Source organism: Muscardinus avellanarius, assembly GCF_963383645.1.
Source record: "Muscardinus avellanarius genome assembly, chromosome: 17".
NCBI lineage: Eukaryota > Metazoa > Chordata > Mammalia > Rodentia > Gliridae > Muscardinus > Muscardinus avellanarius.
In genome coordinates, this window is record NC_137803.1 from 36,996,455 (window position 1) to 37,019,098 (window position 22,644).

Consider the following 22,644-nt stretch of genomic DNA (forward strand, 5'->3'; position numbering starts at 1 on the left):
TGGTGGTGTGAAAACATGCAGGGGAATATGTCACATTTTTCAAATTTGCTAGTGCTCACTTTGTAGCCCAGGATGTATTCTATTTTGGAGAAGGTTCTGTGAGCAGTTGAGAAAAATGTGAACTCTGCTGTAGTTGGTAGAATATTCTGTGTTTAATAGGTCCATTTAATTTTTGGTGTTCTTTAAGAATGAGACACTTTTACAAAACCTGTTGTCTAGAAGATATGTCTAGTGGTATGAGAGGGGTGTTGAAGTCACCCAGTATAATTGTATTGGAATCTATGTGTGCATTAAAGTCATATTTTTAAGAAAGAATGTAAATGAACATACCATATGATCTAGCAATACCACTTCTGAATATCTAACCAAACTACCAAACTAATGCATGTGTATCTATGTTCATAGCTCCACAATTCACCATTGCTAAACTAGGAAACCAGCCAAAATGTCCATCAACAGATGAATGGATTACAAAACTATGGGATATGTACACAATGGAATTTTACTCAGCTATAAAGAAAAACACAATTACATCGCTTACAGGGAAAGGGATAGAACTAGATAACCTTATGCTAAGTGAGATTAGTCAGTCACAAAAAATAAGAAATCAGATTTCCTCCCTAATATGCAAAAAACTAGGGAGAAATGGGTCATAGAGGAACTCTAGATGAAGAAGGAGATATTCTAGAAGAGTAAATAAGGTGACCTGAGGGTATGAGAGGGGAGAAGAGGGAAATTCTCTAGTGTTCATGATGTATATTTACAAATACATCAAAGTCAATCACTAAGCCAAACATGAGAAGTAGGGAGGAGGAGGGAATAGGGTGGGAATTGGGAAAGGACTAAATGAGTTATATGTGCATATATGCCTCTACCATCTTGAACTTCATTAAGATATATGACTATAATGCGCCAATAAAAAAAAACAGAAATATATGCCAGACTGTGCTAAAAAATCTAGAATCTTAGGATGTGGTTAATTTAGTCTAGCTACTCAATAAAAGGTTTTATCTTAAAATAGAGATTGTATATTTATTATTATTATTATTATTATTATTTTTATTATTATTATTATTATTATATTTTTTGCAGGTCTTCGGATGGAACCCAGGGGCATTTGAATTATGAGCTACATTCCCTGCCCTAATTTTTTATTTAATTTTTATTTTTTTATAAGTGAAACATATTGAGAGTGGTGTACATTTACATTGTGCTTCATGCCCTTCCCCCTCCCTTTCCTTACCCCCCCCAATAGAGAGTGTCCAGGTTAATCATGTTGTATTTATGCTATTACACATATTTGTATGTAGCTCCTCCATTGAACAACCTCAGCTTTCTTCCTCTCCTATCCTTCTGTTCAAGCTTTGCTGAGATTTCCCCTCCATCATCTGGAATCCCTCTGGTATTACCACTACTCCCTAGCTTGAACATATTAGAGAAAACATATGTCCCTTCTCTTTCTGTGCTGGACTAATCTCACTTAACTTAATGTTCTCTAGTTCCTTCCATCTTCTTGCAAATGCTATTATTTTATTTTTCTTTATAGCTGAATAGAATTCCATTGTGTGTATTTCCCATAATCCTTACTTCTCACTATGCACAGGAATCAACTCGAAATGGATCAAAGGCTTAGAAATTAGACCAGAGACTGTGAAGTTAGTAGAGAAAGGCATAGGATCTAAACTTCAACATATAGGTACAGGGAGTAACTTTCTCAATAAGACTTCCAAAGCGCAGGAAATTAAAGCAAGAATTAGTAAGTTGTATCTCTTCAAACTAAAAAGTTTCTTCTCATCAAAGGAAACCATCAAGAACCTAAAGAGGAAGTCTACAGAATGGGAAAAGATCTTTACCAGCCACCATGCTGATAGGGGGCTAATATCCCGCCCTATTTTTTATTCTTCATTTTGAAACTGAGTTTCACTGAATTGCAGAGGGCCTCACTAAGTAGCTGAGGCTGTCCTCCAACCACTCGATCCTCGTTATCAGCCTCCTAAAAGCTGAGATAACAAGCATGTGCCACCATGCCCAGCTTAGAGATCATATATTTAAAACAAAGTACAGTGTACTTCTTTCTTTCTTTCTTTCTTTCTTTCTTTCTTTCTTTCTTTCTTTCTTTCTTTCTTTCTTTCTTTCTTCTCTCTCTCTCTCTCTCTCTCTCTTTCTTTCTTTCTTTCTTTTTCTTTCTAACTTTCTTTCTTTCTTTCATGGTATTGGTGTTCCTGGAAACCCTTCTCCCTCTGGGCTACACTCCCAGACCTATTTTATATTTTTATTTGGAAACAGGGTCTCTTAAGCCAGTGAGGCTGGCTTGGAACCTGCGCGATCCTCCTCTCTCCACCTCTCAAGGGTGGGGATTTCAAGTATGCGCCACCACACCCAGCCTACAGTGTACTTTTATATTCTTCTTTTGGTAATTATTTGAGTTTTGGCTGGAGGTGATTAGACATTGTTGTTATTTCTAGGGTGAATGAGTGATTTAGAAATAAGCATCTTAATGAATTAAGCGTGGTGGCGCACGCTTGTAATCCCCGCGCTTGGGAGGCAGAGACAGGAGGATCGCGCAGGTTCGAAGCCAGCTGCGCGCGCTGGCTTAGGAGACCCTGTTTCCAAATATAAAATGTAAAAATAGGTCTGGGAGTGTAGCCCGGAGGTAGAAGGGCTTCCAGGAACCCCAGTACCACCAAAAAAAAAAAAAAAAAAAAAGAAAAGAAAAAGAAATAAGCATTTCAAAACCTCAAGGTGAGGATAGTGGGATTTGAATTTACCAGTGTTAGTGTAAATTTTAGACATCATAATAACTGATGTAAATGCAGCTGTATATTTCTCTGTTAGATTTTGGAAGCAGTGTGTTTGAAATAATGGATTGAACATTCTTCAAGTTTAAACTCTGAGATGTACTTTCAGTCCTGCCAACAATGTGGAATGCAAGTGGGCCCAACTGCAATACTGAATGGAAAAAGTCATAGAAAGTAGTTGTGTATTTCTGTTTTCTGATCTCTTCTCTTCACTTAACTGCTCATCAGTAGTCTACTTCATATTTGTACCAGCCTTACAGGTAAGCTGAACCCTCACCTGAATATTCTTTCTGTTTCTCTGTCTTCTACAGAGCTAAGAAGATATTTAGCTGCAGAATAGTACACAATTTTGTCATACCGTTACCTTCATCTTTCCCTAGATTGTGAATATTGTGATCCAAACTGCATAGAAAGAACTTTCCAACTTGCTGTCCTTAGGTGATTATACATATTGCTCATGACCAAATCAAAGTTATATTTGTTGTATTACTGGTAGTTTTGAAATATGCTTTGGACAGAGCAGAGCATCCCTGGCTCTCTTCAGAATCCTGGATAATCATACCCTTGCTCAGTAGGCTGAATTATTTTCAACATTTCAAAAAATAGTTTCTCTCCTTTCTTCAGGTTTTTCCAGGAACAATCTCCATGAAAATGACTCTTAATTTAAAGAAAACTAAGGCATTCCTCACCACTGACAAGGAAAATGGCTCTTTTCGTCCAAATCATAGAAATGAGCTTCCTTAAGTACATTGCACCTTTAAAAGCTGACATTATTGCCATCAAGCCTGAACGGTACCTTGTCAGCATGGAATAACCAGACTGGGCCAAGTTGTCATTTCTGACAGGTCAGTGTAATGAGCAAAAGAACGCTGAGTTTGTCTAAAAGTTTTCACTGGCATCAGCAGGGTAGAGCTGTTTGGGGCGATAACAGCTCTACGTATGTGACTCATTAAATGTGTCACATTATCAAATGTTGTCCCCACACTATCACAGCCACCACATTTATGCTTTGTTTCCTCCCCTGTGTGCCCCCCAAAAGTCTTTATATTTCTGATTTGAAAAGAGTACAGAATGCAGAGCTCTGAGGCATTGGACATGAGCTGTGTGTGATTAGACGAATACCAAACATTCTGTGCCTTTCAAAACACATCACAGAGATAAATGCTAATATAACTCAATGTGGACTTCTCTCTGGGTATCTCATTTCTGATTCCCAGAGACTTCTCTGCTAACAACTTTGCCATCATAAAAATGGAGGTGGAGAGAAAAATAAGAGGAATAACAGGAATTTGGTAAAACAAACATCAGATGACCATTCTGTATTAGTGGGTGACATTTGACAGACAAGATCCTCCTTTTCCTGTGCTGGGGAACCTGCATCCACTTGTCATTTGATCATGGCACATGAGTGAATTGATATGAGATCACCTAGATCTGGATTTCTTTGTTAATAACTAGTGACACTTGAGGGTTTAGCTTCCATCTCAACCAGCCAGCTACCATGCCCTCTCTTTGATCCAGTGCACCAAACAACAGAAAAACCCCACCACACCCCATCAGAAAAATTCACTTAATGTTCGTGACTAATTCAATTCTCACTCTAGTCATGATTAATGTAACAAATAATTGCAGCTTAGATCTAATATAGATACAGCTAATTGTTCTGTCCACAGTGCATAGTGACTAACAATTAAACACAGCTTTTCAAGCAAAAGCAAAGGAATCTGAGGAGTGGCCTTTACTGATCGTGGCTCGCCACACTGCATACCTGTCTGTTTGCCTCTTATTTTTTCGATGGTATCAAAAGAAAGACTTTAATTTCTTGGTTTATTTGTTTTATTTTCTTCTACAAAGTATCAGATAAGTTCTACTTCTTTGTTTCTGGCTGTTCCAGAAAGTGGTGAATGGAAGGGAACACTAGGAAAAAGAATAGAGGAGGTTGCATCCAGTAAATTGTCATTAAGGATCAAATATAAAAGTGCCCCCCAAGTGATCACAGTGAAAGTGGACACTGTCCATGGGCAGACTGCAGAGTAACACATCTGGGTCACACATGTGTCTTCTCTTGCCAGAAGAGGCTCTTCTGCTTTTAGTTCTGAAAGAAGTCCTGCTGACAAGCTGGAAGAAAGATGTTGGGCTGTTTCTGGGAAATATTTTGCTAACCAGTGGAAACACTCACAGAACCTCTTGAGGATTCTCACAGCTGTGAATGAAAAACGCTCCTAATTTTATTAAATACCTGATGAGATAGAGAACTGATAACTTTCCCACATGCCTCATCTGCCCCAGCAAATAGAATGTGCACTGAATGCTTTACTAAAGAATTTGCTTGCACAATTAATACATAAAATAATGTCTCTATCTATCAACTACTTTGCCTTCTTCCACAATAACAAAATTCTCATGTTTTTCAGGACTTTATTAGTTAAAATGTTCAATACCAGTCTGTTTTCCCTTTATTTTTTCAAAGGTGGCAAAAGAAAGATTTAATTCCTTGGTCTATTTTTCTGGACATTTCAATAATTAAACTGTCTTAGAAAAAATGAGCTTTCTGATTAATATATTTCAAATACAACTATGCTTTAAATATGATTTTTTATTTGCTATTATTTTTAAATATCTAAGATATTTTTCTGACTTAGTAGAATATAATAAATAGAATATGATTTTACTGTTTAAGGAGTTCACATTTTAAAAAGAATTGGGGCTCAGGACTGGGGATTTTTGTATCACCATTTACATAATAAATCTGATAATTTTTTTCTAAGACATTCACACCCATGTCATAATAATTCACATTTATCAAAGTTCTAGCACATGATTGGCTTGGGGCTAATGACAGGGATTAAGTCATTTTTACTTTTCTTACCTTCACTGGATAAAGCACGTGAAATTCTAGAGAGGGTTTAGTTAAACAAAATTAACCTCAGGCTATGCAAGCTAAAGTAACTTTACATATGGCACAAGACTAAGACTGCAGGCATCTCCCTCCTGCAGCCTATTCACCCCCAGTGTTCTGTTATTCATGCCAAATTTGGCAGTGACAGGTGCTTTGTTGTTGCTATTTAAACAATAATTTTAGGCATAATCTAATACTACCTTTTAGATAAATTCTGTCTCAGGAGAGTAGTTTTGAAGGTCAGACAGAACACTAAAATTAATTAGCATCAGTGATCCTACTATTTAATTCAGATATGAAATCTGAGTTCTAGTTCTTGGAATTTTGGGCTCCATTTTTTCTTTTCTTTCCCTTTCTCTTTTTTTCTGTGCCCTTCCTTTCCTCTTTCCTTCCCTTTTTGTATTAAAGATTGAACCTGGGGGCATTCTGCCTCATAGCTATAACCCCAGCTCTATTTTATTTATTTATTTTTATTTTGAAACAAGGTCTCACTAGGCTGATGAGAGTCTCAAACTTGCGGAGGTGGTCCTTGAACCTGTGATCATGATCCTCTTGTCTCCATCTCTCAAGTACTTTGATTACAAGTGAGTGCTACCATATCATTCTTTCTGATGAATTTCCTTTTTTAAAATTTATCTGCATAAGTTCATACTTCAGTTGCTTTTCCAAACTCCCATTTCCTTTAGGAGTTAAATTCTGTTTTGCTATATCCAATTTTACCATCTTTAATCTCCACCAATTAATTCTAGTAAGACTTGGAGAGTGTGACATATAAACTAAATAAAAAAAATATCAAGCTCTATGGAGTTTTTGAACAGAGAGACAGCATCTCTTGCCATCTTTGTATCTACAAAGGTAAGTATATGATGCCAGTAGTCTAGGAGGAAATGAATGTGCTCATAATGAATGCTCATAATGAAAGATTCAGAGGACAATGAATATTACAGAATGAAAGCTTTAGGACACAGATTCTCAAATTTAAAAGGATCATATAATGGTCACAAAGCTATGTCCAAATTTTCATAGAGCATTTAATTTTTGTAGTTCATCCTTTCCATGTAAAGTTTTATTTGGAATAATTGAGTTTTTTTTTTTATTGGTGCATTGTAGTCAGATATTTTATTGGGGTACAAGATGGTAAAAGCACAAATGCACACATCACTCATTTAGTCTTTTCCCAATTTCCACCCCATTCCTTCCCCCCTCCCTCTACATGTTTGGCTTACTCATTTACTTTGATGTTTGTGAATGCACATCATGTACATTTGGGATTTTCCTTCTTCCTCTTCCCTCCCCCTCAGTTAGGTCACCTTATTTGCTCCTCTATGTTTTTTGTTTATCAAGAGCCCCTCCTATGACCATTTTTCTCCCTAGCTTCCACATATTAGGGAGAACATCTGATTTTTTACTTTTTGTGACTCAGTAATCTCACTTAGCAGATTGTCTAAATTTTTAACTACAAAACACATACTTTATTTAAATTTCATATATGAGATTATATTAGCAATTAATCAAACGTTTTTAAGTAGTTTAAGAACACAAATAACATTCAAGTATGACTTAGACAGTGGTAAAATTTCAACCTAAAGCAAAATAACTGCAATATACTTATTCTCTAGAGTTCCATTATGAGTAAATAAATATTTATTAGAAATTTTGAAATGCTGCCAGGTATGATTGCACACAACTGTAATCCCAGTACTTGGGAGGCTAAAACTGGAGGACTGCAGGTTCAAGGCCAATAAACACTAATTTTACAAGAGCATGTTTTAAAATGAAAGGAAAATAGGCCTGGTTAGGGGTGTAATTCAGAGGTAGAATGCCTTTCTTCTTGTGTTCAATCCCAAGTACCACACAGATACATACAGAATAATTTTGAAATAACTAAAAGTAACTCATTAAAAAGATTTTGGTATTTCCATTATGTTCTTGAAAGGTTTTGAAAGATTCCGAAGCTCCAGGTTAGGAAAACAATCTCTAAGTATATTTAATAATATAAAGTTAAATTATTCTATCTCAAATCTTTCATACATACAGGCTATATATAATATTACATATTGTATATGTGTGTATATGTATATTTAATAATACTAGATTTATCAAGATGCAAGATATCTGATTTCTTATGAACTCTTCATTTTCATTCTGTATATGCTGCTTAAGATTATTTAAATCAATAACAAAGAAGGGTTAGATTTACTCTTATTTTAGAAATCACTAGAAAAATTCTGTAATGTCTTTATTTGAAGACAAAGTAATAATGTTTGTATCTTGACATATTTATCAGTTTTATGTTCCTTTTATGCCAGTTCTCTGGGAGAGTTCAATTTATAGATCCTATTATTTTCTTTTTCTTTTTAAATCTTAAAGTTAATGTCATGCCCACAAAAAGTGCCAGACTAGAAACTAAGTCTTGTATGTTTACTCCAAGTTCCTAAATCACCATAGCACTGAAAAGTCATCTTTAGGCACTTGGCTACGTCAAAAACACAGCAAAAAAAAAAAAAAAAAAAGTGGTAATAAGAGTCCAACTTACAACAGTTACTCTACAATCATTTTGTAGCACAGGTTTCAGAAGGCAATGATATCATGGCTATAATTTCAAAATGCTGTTTAAAACAACCAGCCTTGTATATCTATCCTATATTTTTTTTCTTGTATTCTTGAAGCCTTTTGGTCAAACCCACTGTAGAGAAAGCCTCTAAAATACAATTAAGTATTTATCTGGTGTAATAGATAATAAAACTTCAATTTTTTTATATAAAGGATCCTACTATCACACCTGAGTCATTCTATTTGTCCAATCTAACATGGGGAAATTATCTTTCCTTTATGTCTCTACTTACTTGATCAATTATGGTAGCAAGCACCTTTATGCTAGACCTTAAAATATGTCTGAAGCTAGGTGTGGTGGCACAACTTGTAATCCATATACTTGAAAGGCTGAGACAGAAGGATTTCAGATTCGAAGCCAACCTCATCAACTTAGCCAGGCTCTCAGCAATTTTGTGAATACCTGTTTCCAAATAAAAAATAAAATAAACCAGGGCTGAGGATGTAGCTCAAATGTAGAATGCTCTGGGTTCTCTTGCTAGAACCACAAAAATGTGTTTGACATCTTCCTCTTTGTAATTGTTGTATGAGGTTTGACATGTGTGTGTGTGTGTTTTTTTTTTTTATTCTTCAGTTTGATTTTTTGATCCTGGAAAGGAATGAAACAGAAAAAACAGAAAAAAATATTTGTATTCTTTCAAACATTTTTAAGGATATGAAATAAAAATTCAATACCTATCTGTGACCATTATTATTGTCAAAAATAACAAATATGTCAGACCCTACCTTACAATAGAAATTGTGGCCTTACAAAAGGGGCATATAAATAAAGGGAAAGATTGGTGACTTTCTCTGAGAGTCTGATAATGTTTGAGGAAGTGGCTGTGTATACAGAGTAAGAAAAATTGGGGCCCCGCTCCTTACTTAGACATGAAACTTTTCTACCAGACTTTCCAATGCCAGAAACTATGTTCATTCATCTCATTGCACAAATGTTTGAAAATAGAAACCTTTTTTTATATCAACTTTTATAGTTGAAGACTTTTAATCCTGTGTGGATATGATATCTGAATCTTTCCTCATTCAGGACTCAACCCTGCTTTAAAAGTATTATATGGTCAATTATTAAGACTGTAGTTTCCAAACTACAGTCTGAATGCTTAATAGACACTATTAGAGGATTTTCTAGTCCATAACCAAAGTAGAAAAGGTAGAAAAAATATAAACTGCATTCTATATTTAGGTAAAGGCATTGTGCTTAATGACTACCCTTTAACATGAACTTGTCCTCTCAGTATTAAAATATATTTTCTTAACTTGCTTTTTTTCTTTCAATATTTTGCTGATCTGAGAGAGAATGATTTTGACAAAATCTGGTTTAGAAATAAGCAACCTTTGTCTAAGAGGCCCATGTCAGTGATAGAACTGATATTTTTCCTTAAAAACAAAAAAAGTATAAATAGGTAGAGAAAAGCTATGTAGAATTTTCATATATAATGAGTAGGGTCAGAAAATATATGGAGAAATGAATTTTTAGGAATTAGATGAAAAGAAAAATCATTTAGTTTAATGAAGGGTAGAAAGTAAAGATGGAGTCATGTATAAGTCCAGTAGTGAAGAAACACTAGTGCAGATTTTTGGCCAGGAAGTGACATATTAATAGACCTCTAAGAAGATATTTTGCCTATTAGAGGAAGTGTTCGACACTATTGCAGTAAATAATTCAGTTCCTCAAACTCATAATGTTAGTATGCACATTATCTGTGCACAGAGATAATCTAGGGTGGTAGATAAGTTACACTCACAGGAATCCCAAACCAATGCCACAAAATATCTTGAGGTTGTCTGTACATGTTCTTAAATACACCTTCCCTATAGCACCCCCAGAGATTATGAACTGAAAATTTATAATATCCCATATTCACTTCAGTCAGAGCAAGTGATACCTCCCAAACTGCATTATGCTTGTAGGAATTATTGGCCATCTAACATATTAAAATCCTTTAGGATAACGCTGGGCGTGGTGGCGCATGCCTGCAATCTCAGCACTTGGGAGGCTGAGACAGGAAGATAGCACAGTTTTGAAGCCAGCCTCAGCTACTTAGTGGGGCTCTCAGCAACTTAGTGAGACCCTGTTTCCAGATAAAATAAAAAATAGGTCTGGGAGTATAGCCCGGAGGTAGAAAGCCCCTGGGTTCCACCCCCAATACCACAAAATAAATAAATAAAATCCTTGGGATGTTTGTGGTGGAGAAAAAGAGAGGATAGATGGATAGATAGAGATGATAGAAGAGGATGGGGAGAAAGAAGAGGAAGAAAAAAGAATATACAGGAGATGGGAGAAGAGAGAAAGGAGAAAAAAAACTGGTTCTTGAATAAACGAAAATAGTGGAACAGTGCTCTTGGCACAAAATGTCTAATGCAAAAATAATATACATTTTGTTGCCATTTGGACTGCACTTCCAGGTAGAGGTTATGCTCAATGAGAGTCAAGTTGAAAATGTTTCTCTGGTCCCATTTAAAAGGTTACACATAATGAGATTTCTGCTGTGGTGGGAAAGTTAAAATTTCTGGGTGACTTGCCAAATCTTTAGATCGCAGAGTGCTTTTAATACACATGGCAAAGCATTTGTCTTTGTACAGTGTAAAATGCCAGAGCTCAGCTTCCTTTTTAAAGATCTGATAGTCTCCATAGCATCATTTATCTGAAATCTGCCAGCAGAGCTGACTCTTTAGGCTCAGAAACACTGGGGCTGTGTGTGAATGTATAACTAGAGTCTAAGGTTCAGTATGGTCACAGTTTTACATACCATTGGTTTTCTGGGTTCCCAACAAACCCTGATATAATTCATCTTTATCAATGCATGTTTGCTGATCATCAAATATGGGTTCAGACTTTTTTAAAGGAATGTGTCACATAATCAGTGCTCTCAGAATATGTTGTAAAGCCTACAGTATTCATAGGATGTTTGTAGAAGGGAACCTAAGAAACAAGAGTAGATACCTTGAGGATGAAAAGAGAAGAAAGTAAAGAATTTATTTTAACTATTTATTTTTGTTACCATATGAGCTTGTACAATGTGATTGATTTACTCATTTAAATACACAATTTAAGCCAGGCGTGGTGGTGCAAGTTTGTAATTCCAGCATCTGGGAGGCTGAGATAGGAGGATCATGGTTTGCAAACAGTTTCAGATACTACTTAGTAAGGCCCTTTGCAACTCAGTGAGACCCTATTTCAAAATAAAGAATAAAAAATAGGGCTGAAGGTATAGCTTGGGAGTAGAATGCTCCTGGTTTCCATTTCCAGTACTGAAAAAAAAAAAAATCAACCTAATCTAGCACGCTGGAACATGCCTATAATCCCAATATTTTGGGGGTGGAGAAAATAGGATCTCAGGTTTAAGGCCAGCTGATTTTAAAATTTAAAGGATAAATAAATAAAAGGAAGGGGCTAGGAGGTCAAGCTCAGAGGTAGAATGCCCCTGGGTTTAATCTTCAGTACTGTGCCCAAGTGTGATTGATGCACACACACACACACACACACACACACACACACACACACACAAACACACACACACACCAGGAGGTTTTATTTTCTTCTGCAACATGAAAAAAGAATGAGGAGTAGAAAATGGAGGAGGAGAAGGAGATGTAGGAGGAGGAGGAGGAAGAGGAGAATGAGGAAGAGGAGAAGAATGAAAAGAGAACTTTGAGTTTGACATATCATAGTAGGATAATGGGAAAAAATTTCTACCTTTACAGAAATTCTTAGCTTTATCTATGCCCTGAACAGGTTTTAAAATTATGTAACAATTGCTCTCTGCTGAAGTCTGTATAAGGACTGAATCAGGGATTGTTAGGTATGAATGGGCAGAAGTTTCCATGAGAGATGCAAGCTGAAGATTTACAGAGTGACTCAAAATTTATAACCTTAGCAGGTGCTTTGCTGATGGCTGATAATAGTCTCCTAGGAGGTTTACCTTGCATGTCTGGTATCTACGAACAAATAGCCTCAGCTTGCACCGACCTTGATATCATTATGAATTATTTTAACGAGTTAAAACTTGAGGAAACATCCCACATATATTAGATATCATCCTGCTAAATGCAGAGGCTGGAATAAAAGTCTTCTCCCTCTGTTTATGGTGTGTTGGAGATATACCAGGCTATCAAAGCCAGCATGAATATGGAGATCATTTTGCCTTCATCCAAGTTTGTCCCCAAGTTTGAAATTCCTTTCCATTGATATTTGCAATAACCTGTAAATTTTCAAAGGATGAAAAGCAAAAAGTTATTCAAATATTTGAGATAATGTGATCCATAGAATTATTAAAGGAAACTTCAAGATGACATGCTTCAAAATATAATGATATAAAATAATTATTCTGGAACTAGTACTGTATCTACCAGTTTTTTTTTCTGATTTGATTATTTGATTATTAGGTATATTGTGGGAAGAAAACATTGCGTATCTCTGGTCTCCTAGCTTATAAAAGGAGAGAGATGAGTTATATGCTCTCTAGGTTCCTTACATCCCTAAAACTGTCATGATTCAATAAATGGAAATATAAGTAAGACACACAGAACACTATAAGGACAAAAATTAGAAGTCATATTTAAAATTAAATTAGGAAAACATGAAGACCAGCTTGTGCTTAGGAATGCAGGTTGGGTACTACGAAAGGGGCAGGACAATGACTAGTTGACAGGGCAAAACATTTACAACTTTATGACTAATTCCTTTAAATTAATTCATAAAATATGATTAAACATATTTCCTCTTATACATAAAATTTTTGCACATGGAATTGCATTATTTTATAGTTTCCTATTGTTTTTCTTTATCAGGCTGTGTTAGTTCTCCTTCTGTTCTATCCATTTACAAGACAGATCTGTTCACTGTTGGATGCAGTATGACTTTAGAGGTAAAAATATTGGATGCAGTATGACTTTAGAGGTAAAAATAATTACCTCTTTATTCAAAGTGATTCTGCCTAAGCCCTATCCTTATGTCTGTAAATGCACTGAACTTGTCCAAAAATGTATTTGATGTATTTTATACTATACATCAGAATCATTTACTAGTAAATATTTTCATAATGGCTATTCAGGGATGCAGAAAGGCTGAGACTACAATGATTTATAGGACTACAATGATTTATGAGAAAGAAACAAAGAGTTTCTAATTCTTTGGTATTTTCTGAAAGATGCCCATTTAAATTACTAAATTAAAAACTCGACAGAGATGTTGAAAATAGCAGGCATGGTTGGGTCATTAAAGGCAGAAAGGACTGTCTGGTGTAGGATAATCTCTCAGAAAGAGAGAAACAGATGTGAATTCAAACTTTATGAACTAAATGCGCCAGCTTCTCTCAGGGAACATGTTCATATACCTTCACTTCAAGTCTTAAAATTCTTGTTTACTCATGTGTGTGTGTGTGTGTGTGTGTGTGTGTGTGTGTGTGTGTGTGTATATATATATATATGGAGAGAGAGAGAGAGAGGTTCCTGGAATCCCTTCTACTTCCAGGATACACTCCCAGACCTACATTTCTTTTTTTATAATCTTATTTGGAAACAGGGTATCCTAACCCAGCGCAGCTGGCTTCGAACCTACGCGATCCTCCTGTCTCCCCCTCCTAAGCGCAGGGATTACAAGCGTGTGCCAACACGCTCGGCTTGTTTACTCATATTTTTCTCATTAAAATATTATATTTTTTTCAATTTAGATGACCAAGTGAATAAATGAAGGTATATTAAAGTACAATGAGAACTGCAAGGAGCTAGTATAGAGATATGGAAATGAAAGCGTCATAAAGACTGTTAGAAGTGGGTATGAAAACCTGAGAGGCCAGATGGTGTTCTGGAGGCTTATAGAGAGATGAGCTGTCTTAAGGATATGCTGGGCACCTTTATGTGAACCACGTTGTGAACTCTGAAGTCTCGGTTTTCACTCTGTTTCTGAGGTTTTGACAGAAGAGGCAAACTTCCTCTAACTACTAGTCTATTGGGGTGAAGGTGAGTGCAGCCACCTTTCTTTTCAGTGGAGAGAAATCTGATCATCTAATCCTAGGCATGCAGTTCCTCCATACTTGTGATAACCAAGATAAGATAATTAGCATTAATCAATTTTAAAGGCATGTCTGTGATCAAACATATAAAAAATTCAGACTAAATAAAGTAGAAAAGACTTATAGCATTATATAAACAATCTTTCTTCCTTATTTTTTCCTTCCTTCTCTCTCTCCATCTTCTTTCTTTCTTTCTTTCTTTCTTCCTTTCATCTTTCTTTCTTTTTTCTTTCTGTACTAGGAAATGAACCTAGGGGTGTTCTACCTGTGAAATATACCCTTAGTCGTACTTTTTTTTTTTTTTGAAACAAGGTCTCTCTAAGTTGCTGAGGCTGACCTTGAACATGTGATTATCCTGTCTTAGCCTCACAAATACTTGGATTTCAAGCATGTGCCACTTCACCCAACTACAACCAACTTTCATATTTTACTTAATTGCGAGAAACTCATCTGGAGTTCTGACTCTATGTAGGCAGGCAGAAAATGAGTACCCATTACATTCATGTAAAAAAATTCTTGAGAATGAAAGGTTTTTATGTGCTAAAGAAGTTTTAAAAGACCACAGTCTATCTAAAAAAGCAGTGCATATACATTTCATGTGAGAAATAAACAAGTATGAATAGATTTTTAGGGAGGAAGGAAACATTTCTATATAAAACAAATAGAAAATGCTTTCTGGATGTGTTCACATTGGCTTTGGCCTTCAAAGAAAGGAGAAATTATAGATGAGTAAATAACGCAACCTAACTGAGGGGGATGAAAGGGGGAAGAGAAAAATTCTATAATGTATAAGAAGTACATTTACAAGCACATCAAAGTCAATCGCTAAGCCAAACATGAGAAGGAAGAAGAGAGGAAGAAATGGGGTGGAAACTGGGGAAGGGCTAAATGAGTGATGTGTGCATGTATGCTTCTACAGTCTTGTACCCTATTAAGATGTATGACTACAATGCACCAATAAGAATAAAAAATTAAAAGATTGGATTTGTTGGAATGAAACACCACCATATGTTTTAGTTAGAATATAAAACTTTATTAGGTTTTTGGAATTTAACATAAAACTCTACATGCACATGACTGTTGCAAGTATACTTTTAACTCAGAATATGTATTTCCATCTTCCATTGGCTTTGAGAATGTATACTTCAGTTGATTCAAATTTTAAAAATCAATTGCATTTTATAATAGAGGAAAGCTAATTTACTAATAAAATGACAGGGCAGGGACATTCCAAGGTAGAATTGTGAGAGGTAAAGTTGTAAACATGTAAAAGAATATTTCCTGAAGGATATTTCTCTGCTGTGCAACAAGATTACAGCCACCTGTTCCCTGTGCTTTGAGTTAACTGCTCATGAGTCAGTCATGTAAAGAAAGAAAATATACATAAAAATAAAGAGTTTTCTTGATATACAATCTTATATAAATGAGTAAAAGCATAATGATGCATGCTTAATTAGGTATTAAGTTGTAGACCCATATTTGAAGATTACCTAGCTTTTATATGTCCTTGGAGAAACTATGCACTTCTATTTGCACTTGACACCAATTTGCCTTATGAACATACATATAGTTGCAGCAGTAAATAAAAGAAAGAGATCTCACTACGAAGATGAAGAATGTATTAGTTGGAAAGCCAAGGTAAAAGGTGTCAAGGCTCAGCTAAATGACAAAGTAAAGAATAACAGATTCAACTTTCCTTGAAATAGAGATAGTTATACAATAAATATGATGACTCTCTCATCCTGGAGCCAGGCAGGACTTGGCAGGGCCATATTGTGATAAAATGTCTATGGATTCTGCCTGACAATGAGTATATCTGGGGCTGTGTGAGATAGGACAAAGGAAAGTGCTGACTGGGATTGATGAACAAGGCAGTTGCCTCCAGCCATGGAGAACCCGGGATGCATATGTGAGTCACTGAAAGGAAACAGTTTGGGAACAGGTGTGGAACAAAGTGAGCTATAGTCTAAGATCCCTTCTCATATAGAAAGTTGCCTGGTCCCTTAACTATTAAAGTGATGCTTCTCTTGTATCATTTTCATTCTGGAGTTACTTGCACAGTTCTCTCAGCTGAAGGTATCCATGTGTTAAGATGGACTCTATAGACGGCTGCTGCCTTGCTTCACATGTAATATTCCCTCCATTTTCTCAATCCGAAAGTATACTTTCTACACACTTAGTTTGCCCTTTTATCCTTTGGAATTTTATGTTGTTTGCTTGCTTATATTGTTAATTAAATCATTAACACCTCAAGAGTTGATAATCATATTGAATGTAAAAATATTGCAGAAGGAAAAAATATTTAATTTTTGCTCTTCTTTGGATATAAGAAAAAAGGTCTTTAATAAACATTTTCTCGAAGAGTAAACAAATAAATTATTAGGTTTTATTCTTCACTGCGTACTACGGTGATAAACTGCTATCTGTGGCCAACTCATCTGAAGGACTCAAGAAAAGAGGGAGGGAGGTTGTGCTTCTCAGTTTTGGCCAGAGCCTATGATTTTGGACCCTGGACACTTCAGCCTGCAGCTCTTTTGGTCCCAGCCTCAAAAATAAATTGCCAGTGTTTAGTCAGTGTTCATATTAGTTCTTTTGCATCCTACCTGTGATCTTGGTAGCTGCATGTTACAATGCCCAAGGCATGTTCAGAAACAGAGGACTGGTTTGGTTTTAGTAATTTTAATTATTTCTATATAACTTAATCACACAGTAGCTGTTTAAAATTAGCTTTCATTATGTAGACATCATTTCATCGTATAAAATCATATTTTAGCCAGGTATGGTGGCCCACGCTTGTAATTCCAGCATTTGGGAGGCTGAGACAGGACGATCACGGTTCGTGGACAGACTCAGCTACTTAGTGAGGCCCTTTGCAACTCAGTAAAACCCTGTTTCAAAAGAAAGAATAAAAAGTAGTGCTGGGGATGTAGCTTGAAGGTAGAATGCCCCTGTGTTCCATCCCCAGAACCACAAAAAATAAATAAAATACTATTTTACATATGTATTTCTTTATACACTATATATACATAGATTTATGTAAACATATATAACTGTATATAACATGCATACATATGTAACTATATTGTATTTTTATTGGAACCCTGTCATTGATCCTAGAAAAAGGGAAACACCCCAACACTTTTCTATTCTAGAAAATAGATTACTACAAAAATCCACACTTCTTCATATATCTTAGATAAAACTCAGGCACAACACACACAAATTCGTACATGTACACACATATATACCTATATAGATACTACAAAATGTACATTAAAAAAGAGTAATAAAATAGCTATGCCCTAAAAATAACTGTTTCATAAGTGGATGAGCATCTCAGACCTTTTATATTACACACGAAATGTTAGTAGGGGTAAGGCAGGTAAAAAAGAAAAGAAAAAGAAAATAAATGAGAGAGGTGGTTTTTTAATAATTTAGGTCCTTATATATGCATAAAAATCATTTAAATGAAAAGTGTTCAAGTTGGGCAAAGTGGCTCACACCTGTAAGCTCAGTATACAGGAGGCTGAGACAGGATGACTGTAGATTGGAGGTCACCCTTGACAATTTACTGAGACAATTTCAAAAACAAATAAAAAGGGTTGGGGGGTTAAGCACAGAGGTAGAATGCTCCCAGTTTCAATCCTCACTACAAAATATCTATTGAAACTCATTTGTTTGTTTGTTTGTTTGTTTTATTGTTTTTGGTGGTACTGGGATCCCGGAAACCCTTGTACCTCCGGGCTACACTCCCAGACCTATTTTTATATTTTTATTTGGAAACAGTGTCTCTTAAGCCAGCGCGGCTGGTTTCAAACCTGGGTGATCCTCCTGTCTCTGCCTCCCAAGCGCGGGGATTACAAGCATGCACCACCACTCCCAGCTGAAAACTCATTTTAAATAACTGATGCCAAATAAAAAGTGTACACTTAAAACTGAAAGAATAGCTGAATAAAAAAGCTTGTCAAATAAAATATTACCTTTCTAAAAGATTCTGTTAAAAATACAGAGATTTTAAAATTTCATGTTTCAATGTATGGTAGTATTAGTTTGCTCCACGTCCAGAAAGAAAAGGGCACTAACTTCTTCCTTCTCCCATTCTCCCTTCTCATCAAACCTTTATTCCTACTTCTACATGGTGAAATGATAACATTATTTTATTACTTGATCTTTATCATGATATAAAATGATTTACTTTCTTTTAAAAATCCTTAAATTCATCTGATTCTGATTCATCCTTAAATTAGCTAGAACTATTTCTGGAACATCTTGTTGTTTCTGTTATTTTGTTTTTAGAGAAGGTCACATGAGTGTTAAACTCTCTGAGTTTCATCCTGTTTGAAACACCGTTTCTTGCTTTCATACTTCTCCCCTCACATGCCCCTCATGTAAGTCATCCTATTTGCTCACCTATGGTTTCTCCTTTGTTCAGAGTTCCTCCTATGACCCAGAGGTGGTATTGCTGGATTAGAAGAAGGAACAATCTTCTATGTTCTTGAATAGGGAGAAAAAATATCATCAAAATGGCCATTCTTCCAAGAGTGATCTACAGATTCAGTGCAATATTCATTAAATAACTAAGGTCATTCCACATAGACATAGAAAAATTAGTCCTTAAATTCATTTGGAACCAAAAAATCTAGAATAGCTGAAGTAGTTCTCAGCAACAAGAACCATGCAGGAGGCATCACAATACTTGACTTCAAACTGTACAACAAAGCCATAGTAATAAAAACAACATGGTACTGCCACAAAAACAGACACATAGCCCAGTGGTGCAGAATAGGAGACTCAGAAGCAAATTTGCAAACTTACAGCCAATTGATTTTTGACAAAGGGGCCAAAAACATACATAGCCTCTTCAACAAATGATGTTCGCAAAACTGGTTTACTATTTGCAGAAAAATAAATATCAACTCCACTTTCTCACCCTTCACAAGAGTCAATTCAATATGGATTAAAGAAATGGAAATCAGACCAGAGATCTTGCAGCTCCTTAAAGAAATGATAGGCCCAATACTTCAACACATAGATAGGTAAAATTTTTCTCAACAAGATCTCCAAGGCACTAGAAATGAAAAGGAGAATCAATACATGGGATTGCATAAAATTAAAGTGCTTTTGTGTAGCAAAGGAAACTACAAGAACCTCAACAGAGAACTGACAGATGGGAGAAAAACTTTGCCAACTCTTTCTCCAAAAGACGATTAATATTTAGAATATACAGAGAACTCAAGAAACCACTAAGAAAACAAATAATCTAATAAAAAATGGGTACATAACTAAATAGACACTTCACAAAAGAAAGCCAAATGGCCAGTAAATGTATGAAAAAATGTTCAACATCATTAGTAATCCAAAATATGCAAATCAAAACTACCCTGAGATTTCACTTAACTACAGTTAGAATGGCAATCATTTAAAACCAGACAACAACAAATGCTGGTGAGGATATGAAGAAGTGGGAATTCTAATCAATTGTTGGTGGGATTGAAAATAAGAGCAAACACTTTGGAAAGCATTATGGAGGATTCTCAGAATAATAGAAATAATAAAGCCTCTTATAATCATTATTATTTTGAAATAGAATCTTGGTAGGTTGCTGAGAGTCTCAGCCCTAAGTTCCTAGGACTGACCTTGAACCTTCCATCCTTCTGTCTCATTCTCCCAAGTACTGAATCATCACAGTTTTGTTATAATGGTGTTGCCTTTTTATTGTATTAATATTAGCCAACTCAATTAATTTGAAATCAGTATATTTTATTTGGCATGCTATTGCTACTAGTGAGGTTGAGTATTGTTACATAGTTATGTCTTTTATAATTTCATTTTGCTGGTATGATTTTTTTATTGCTGATTTATTTAAAAATACTTTTTCATGACTTTAAATCTTCTGTTCATGAAATTCTTCATGAAAAGTGAGCACATATATGTGAGCAACTCATTTTATGGGTTTCCCTTTTTATTCACCTTCATATCATCTTAACCCAATGGTTTTAGTTTTCTGTTTTTAAATCTTGATCCCCACTCTTAAGGCTGTGACTCATTACATTAAAGCCTTGCCTTTATTTATATGTTCTGATCTTTGTGTTTGTCTTAATAACTCTGCTCTAATGATGGGGTTTATTTTGCTTTCATTCTGGGTCATTTTCTCCAGTAAGATAAACTTTATATTCTGTCTCCTCTTCTACCTCTGTAATTTCATCCAGTATTTATCTTAATCCCACAGCCCTTTTGCTGTCCTCCACCCTCCTGCTTTCTAGGCATAATCAGGAGTGTAATAATTATATAAGCAAATGACGTGGTATAAAGTATTATTTTAATGTGTGTATAAAATTGTAGAAACAGTGAGATAGCACTCTAAGAAATTTTAGGAATTATAAAACTTGTGGATGTGTGTGAGACAATGCTTGCAGATTAACAATACATACATTTTTAAAGAAGTGAATTAAAAAAATTTAAAGATAAATGGACAGTTTCTCCTACTGTGGTCACTCTTGATGATTTATGCACATTAAGAAGCCAAGAATCTCCCCTTAAAAATATTAGTCAAGGGAGACACGCTTTCTTCTATTGTGTGTAATTACAATGAATTGTTTCACATAATAACATTGGAAAATGATAAAAATGTTCTAAGATTCCTGTCCCTGGTGCCCTGCCCTATTCCCTTCCATATTGCCTTATAATAAAATGGCAAATGGCTTATTTGCTTTTTGGTTTGTGTAGGTGCTGGCTGAGTTGACACACTCTTGAATTTCATCTATTTTCAATCAAACACTCTACATAAACTTGGCTTCTCTCAGCTGCCTGAGCCCATTACTAAGTTATATATTCCCTTTTCATTGCTCCATCAGAGAGCTATAGATTTGAATGACACAAGTCATCTGTGGTTTCGCTTATGAAAGCTTCTATAGCAACTTAAGATATTGTTTTCAGATTGGACTGCATTGTGCAACTCATATCCCAGTACTGCTTTGACTCCCAACAGGGCTTCTTTGGTAGATAATAATATATTTGAATAGGAAACACCCAATCCAAAATATTTGCACACACAGTAATTGAATGACTGCAAGTAGAAGATAATTTTCTTATTATTAATCCTGAACAGTTTAGCTCTACAGAATACCTGTACATTTCCAATATGCATTCAGTTTCATTGAATTTTTTTTCTTTCTGACATCTGGTTATTTAATCTTCTGCCAACATTGTGTCTGTAAAGCATATTTTCCAGCTATGCCCACTCAGCTTTTAGACTATTGATGTTTTCATAGAGAACAGTGCATGTGTGTCAAATTATAGCTATTGATCTATGTTTTGTTTGTTAATGCATACAGTTGTTTAGATAGTGCTATGGCTTGTCTGGTTGTGGATATATAAATAAAAGGAGAAAGGAAAAATACTTCTTTTTATATAAATTTCATTGTTGAGTGAAGAATATTTGAATTGAAAATGCATTTGAATCAATGTTTCTTTAGATATGAGTTATCTTTTTTCCATTTTTTAGGATAAATTCAGGTATTGGGGTATAGACCAATAATATAGAGAGAATTATATTTTTTCAACAAAAATAAATTATTTTTAAATACATCATGTCAAAATTGTTTTGTCTTTAAAAATGACTTTTCTATATGTTGTAACACATTTTAGCCATTAAGTACTATGAAAGAGCATTTTTTAGTTAAAACCTACTAAAAATCTACTAAAAGTTTTCAAGTCAAACAACTTATATGACTAATTTTGTTTCTTTTAAATTTTTTAATATTTTAAATATTGATCATGCCAAGCTGTTCTATGCAGTATGTAAGGTGACTATGTAATTGAAATAGCTTTGATAGTAATATTGGCCTCTTGTTTTCATCAAGATAGTCTATACAAACATAATGTCTTCTTTATGAAGCTTCAATGTGTGACAAATTAGTATCAGATGTGTCAAGAAGTAGTATATTAGTTGATATAATGAAACCACAATGTCCCATATTTAAGAAAATCCCTCCTTGCTAAACATGCAAACAGAGCAGGTTGCAACCCAAAACCATTGTCTCATAGCCCTATGAGCTGAATGTTTCACAGAGCCTCCATACCCACTACTTCGAATAGCATGCACCTGAAAAATCAAATGTTTGTCAAAAAATTTACCTCTTCCTTTTCTTTTTAATTTTAAATTGAAACAGAGTCTTGCTAAGTTGCTGAAGTTCTTACTAAGTTGCTGAGGCTGACCTTGAATCTATCATCCTTCTATCTCAGTCTTGCTAGAGGCCCCAGGCATGGTGAATTTTCATTTTTAAGGTAGTTTTAAAGGTTAAAGAAGAAGTTGTTAAAA